A 5,236-nucleotide genomic window follows, 5' to 3' on the forward strand; every position below is an offset into this window, starting at 1 on the left:
TCACAAGATTTATTAACTAGTCTCTCTACTCCTATATATGTTTGAAATTTCCTATAATACAAGTATAAAAAAAAGACATGGTCCCTGTACTCTGAGAACTGGAAGGAACTCAGCATTGGATTGATCATGGATTTCAATTACTGCTATGTGTAAATTAGTATAATTTATCTGGAGGGCAAGGTGGCAATGTATATCAAAATTTTTAAACATTAAGTGTGGCAAAGAAGTTTCCCCAGGCAATCTCCTGAATTCCATAATTGGAGAAATTATCAGGAGGCCTGGTTTCCCCTCCTGATTAGATGAGTTATTTCTATGGACAAGTTCTTTGTTTTAGGACCCAATTTCTTGATCTACAAAATTGGTAATAATTTTTTAAGCACATGTCTCTTTGTAAAACTGGGAAAGATGAAAGCCTTGTGGGAAGAGTACTACATTATCCATAGTTTTCAAATATTGATGCAGAAGGCAAAATATGGTGAGTGTGGGTAATGTGTATGGTCCTTTGAAAGTTAAATTATAAAGGAAATGGAAAATGATTAATTTTAGACTAATTAAAGTATGCATGTTAAAATGGCAAGAGTGATCAACAAAAGTATAGACATGAAATATATGACTTTCAAATTGGTAGAGAGGAAAAGGGAATACAAAAGAAAAAAAAGCTTAATTTAAAAAAAGCTGGGCCTCCACGGTGGTCCAGTGGTTAAGACTCTGCACTTCCAGTGCAGGGGGCATGTGTTCAATCTCTGGTCAGGGAACTAAGATCCCACATGCCACAACCAAAAAAAAAAAAAAAAAAAAGATAAACTGAGGCATATTAAACATTAAAAAAAGAAGAAGAAGAAGCCAAGAAAAGAGGAGGAGTGAAATGAAACAGTAAAAGGGACAAATAAAAATCACACAGTAGGGGCTTCCCTGGTGGCACAGTGGTTGAGAGTCCGCCTGCCGATGCAGGGGACACGGGTTCGTTCCCCGGTCTGGGAGGATACCGCGTGCCGCGGAGCGGCTGGGTCCGTGCGCCATGGCCGCTGAGCCTGCGCGTCCGGAGCCTGTGCTCCGCAACGGGAGAGGCCACAGCAGTGAGAAGCCCGCGTACCGCAAAAAAAAAAAAAAAAAAAAAAAATCACACAATAGGGACATCCCTGGTGGGCCAGTGGGTAAGACTCCACGTTCCCAATGCAGGGGGCCCCCAGGTTTGATTTCTGGTCAGGGAGCTAGATCCCACATGCCGCAACTAAAGATCCCACATGCCACAAGAAAGATCCTGCATGCCACAAATAAGACCCGGTGCAGCTAAGTAAATAAACAAATATTTTAAAAAATAAATAGCTTTGCCTCAGCTTCCGCTAAGGTGCTCGGTCCTTCCGAGGAAGCTAAGGCCGCATTGAGGTGAGGCCCTCACTTCATCCAGCGACTAGCACAGCGCCCGGCAGGCCCTGCCTAGCCCTCACCCGCACCATGGCCTCCGTCTCGGAGCTCGCCTGCATCTACTCGGCCCTCATCCTGCACGATGATGAGGTTACGGTCACGGAGGATAAGATCAATGCCGTCATTAAAGCAGCCGGTGTAAATGTTGAACCTTTCTGGCCAGGCTTGTTTGCAAAGGCTTTGGCCAATGTCAACATCGGGAGCCTCATCTGAAATGTGGGGGCAGGTAGACCTGCCCCAGCAGCTGGTGCTACACCAGCAGGAGGTCCTGCCCCCTCCACCACTGCTGCCCCAGCTGAGGAGAAGAAAGTGGAAGCAAGGAAAGAAGAATCTGAAGAGTCTGATGATGACATGGGCTTTGGTCTTTTTTACTAAACCTCTTTAGTAGCACGTTCAGTAAAAAGCTGAGTTCTTTGCTGAAAATAAATAAATAAATAAATACCACATAATAAGGGATAAGAATAAATCCAAATATATCAGTAATCACCCTAAATATAAATGGGCTAAAGTACTCAATTAAAATGTCAAGGATTGTTATAATGAATAAAAGAACAAAACCCAGTTATATACTGTTTATAAGAGAAATAATTTCATTTGGACTTCCATGTAAAGACATAGAGAGACTATATGTCAAAGGATGAAAAAATATTACTGGGCAAAAACTGACCAAAAGAAATATGAAGTAGCTATTTTAATATAATATTTTAAAATGTAAGGCAAAAGCATCACTGGGGGAAAAAGAGTCACTTCATAGTGGAAAAAGTAAATTCAACCAGGAAAATATATCATTTCTAAATGTGTAATTGCCTATTAACATGGCCAAAGATTTTTTCAAAACAATAATTGACAGATCTACAAGGAGAAATTGATAAACCCACTATCATAGTGGGAGATTTTAACACATCTTTTACAGAACTGATAGATCATGCAAAAAAGAAAAACAGTAAAGAAATAAAAGACTTGAACAGCACAATTAGCAAGCTAGATATAATAAATATATATGTAGAAAATTTCAACTATTAGAGAGTATACATTACTTTCAAGTACATTTGGAGCACATATAAAAATTGACCACATGCTAGCTTCAACATATTTCAAAGATTTAGTATTGTATCAGACCACCTTCTCTAATTACAATGCAGTTAAATTATAAATCAACATTTTTAAATGACTAGAAAAAATCCATTTCTTTAGCAACTTGAAACACAATATTTTACAACTTATAGGTGAAAGAAAAATTATGATGAAAATTAGATTTGGAACTGAATACTTAGATGTGAAAGATAATGTAAATATTGCATATCAAAATTTCTGAGATGAGCTAAAATGATATTTAGAAGGAAATTAATAGACTTAAAAGCTTTCACCAGAAAAAACGGAAGGCTCAGAACTTATCAGTCAAACATTTAATTTAAGAAATTAGAGAAAGAATATCAGACTAATCCTCAGGAAAGCAGAAGGAAGGAAATAATAAAGATATAAGTAAGAGTCAATGAAATATAAAACAAATATATATTAGTATCAACAAAACCAAGAATTATTTCTTTGAAAAGACTAATAAAATACAAAAACCTCTGGCAAGATTAATCACATTTCTCCAAAGGAGATATACAGATTGCCAACAAACACATGAAAGGATGCTCAACATCACTAATCATTAGAGAAATGCAAATCAAAACTACAATGAGGTATCACCTCACTCTGGTCAGAATGGCCATCATCAAAAAATCTACAAACGATAAATGCTGGAGAGGGTGTAGCAAAAAGGGAACCCTCTCGCTCTGTTGGTGGGAATGTAAATTGATACAGCCACTATGGAGAACAGTATGGAGGTTCCTTAAAAAACTAAAAATAGAACTACCATATGACCCAGCAATCCCACTACTGGGCATATACCCTGAGAAAACCATAATTCAAAAAGAGTCATGTACCACAATGTTCATTGCAGCTCTATTTACAATAGCTAGGACACGGAAGCAACCTAGGTGTCCATCGACAGATGAATGGATAAAGAAGATGTAGCACATATAACCAATGGAATATTACTCAGCCATAAAAAGAAACAAAATTGAGTTGTTTGTAGTGAGGCGGATGGACCTAGAGTCTGTCATACAGAGTGAAGTAAGTCAGAAAGCGAAAAACAAATACCATATGCTAACACATATATATGGAATCTAAAAAAAAAAATGGTTCTTAAGAACCTAGGGGCAGGACAGGAATAAAGACACAGACATAGAGGATTTATTTGAGGACATGGGGAGGGGGAAGTGTAAGCTGGGATGAAGTGAGAGAGTGGCATGAACGTATATACACTACCAACCAAATGTAAAATAGATAGCTAGTGGGAAGCAGCCACACAGCACAGGGAGATCAGCTCGGTGCTCTGTGACCACCTAGAGGGGTGGGATAGGGAGGGTGGGAGGGAGATGCAAGAGGGAGGGGATATGGGGATATATGTATACATATAGCTGATTCACTTTGTCATACAGCAGAAACTAACACAACAACGTAAAGCAATTATAGTCCAATAAAGATGTTAAAAAAATAGTAAAAGAAAAAAGTAAAAAAAAGACATATTATAATCTCAAAAAGTGCAAGAGAAACATTAGACAAACTTCAACACCCATTAATGATAAATCTCTCCGCAAACTAAAAAAAAACAGAAAACATCTTTAATATGATCAACAACAACCAGAAAAATCTACATTATAGTTACTGATGAAAAAATAAATGCTTTTTACCTAAGATCTGGGGGAAAAAAAAGATTAATCAAGGGGGAAAAAGACAGATAATGCAAATATATATATTTTGGAATTTAAAAAGTGGGAAATACAGATGCTGCAGAGATTAAACATATAACAATAAGATAATACAAAGAACTTCATGTAGATAGTTTTGAAAACTTGGATTTAAAAGTGGGTATATTCTTAGAAAAATGCATTTTACTAAAAGTGCCCTTAGAAATAGAGAATTCAAAAAGTCCTCTAACCACTAAAGAAAACATCAGTACATAAAATTGTTCCCATGAAAAACAGCAACAACAACAACAAAAAACACCAGACTCACAGTGCTTGACAGGCTAGTTCTACCAGTCATTCAAGGAAAATATCATTCAGTATTATCCAAATTTTTCCAGAGAAAAGAAAAATAGTACACTAGAGTTATTTTGATAGCAAAACCTGACCAGGACTATATATACAAAGGAATGTTACAAGTCAGTCTCCCTCATGGTTATAAGGTGTAAAAATTATTTTAAAACTTAGCAAACTAAATTTAGCAATGTATAAAAAGATAGTGAATATTTACCAAGTTGGATTTACACCAGGAATGCAAGGTTGGTTTGGAGAATTAATTAATGTAACTCATCATATTAAGGAGGAAAAAAGCCATATGATCATTTTATTAATATAGAAAACATTCATTCATGATTTTAAACATCCCTTGGCTAACTAGGAATAGAAGGGCTCTTCTTATACCTGATAAGGCATCTGTGCCAATAAGTATAGCAGACATCATACTGGGGAACTGCCAAAAGTATTTGCTTTAACATCAGAAACAAGACAAAGATGCTTCCTAGGACAACCCTTGTTCAGCCAGTGGAGGTTCCAGCAAGTACAGTGAGACAAGAAAAAAGAAAGATTAGGGGGAAAAAGAAAGAAATGGTAAGTAGTTGAAGTTTGTGCAGTATATTTTATATTAATTATTATGTCAATAAAGCAGTTAAAAAAAACCTTTCTGCCTTGATCCCGGCCTAACCTGAGCCAACCCGGCCTTACATAACTTAAACTAACACCTCCAGTATTGAGGTAGC

General features: G+C 36.8%; 1 pseudogene across 1 annotated transcript; it reads left to right on the forward strand.

The window, feature by feature from the left end:
- Positions 1-1,365: 1,365 nt before the first annotated feature.
- On the forward strand, positions 1,366-1,840 carry LOC308608871 (large ribosomal subunit protein P1-like; annotated as a pseudogene). Its single transcript has one exon. The product of its transcript is annotated as a large ribosomal subunit protein P1-like (transcript).
- The last annotated feature ends 3,396 nt before the right edge of the window (positions 1,841-5,236 follow it).

The sequence above is a fragment of the Mesoplodon bidens genome (assembly GCF_964165515.1).
Source record: "Mesoplodon bidens genome assembly, chromosome: X".
NCBI classification, from domain to species: Eukaryota; Metazoa; Chordata; class Mammalia; order Artiodactyla; family Ziphiidae; genus Mesoplodon; species Mesoplodon bidens.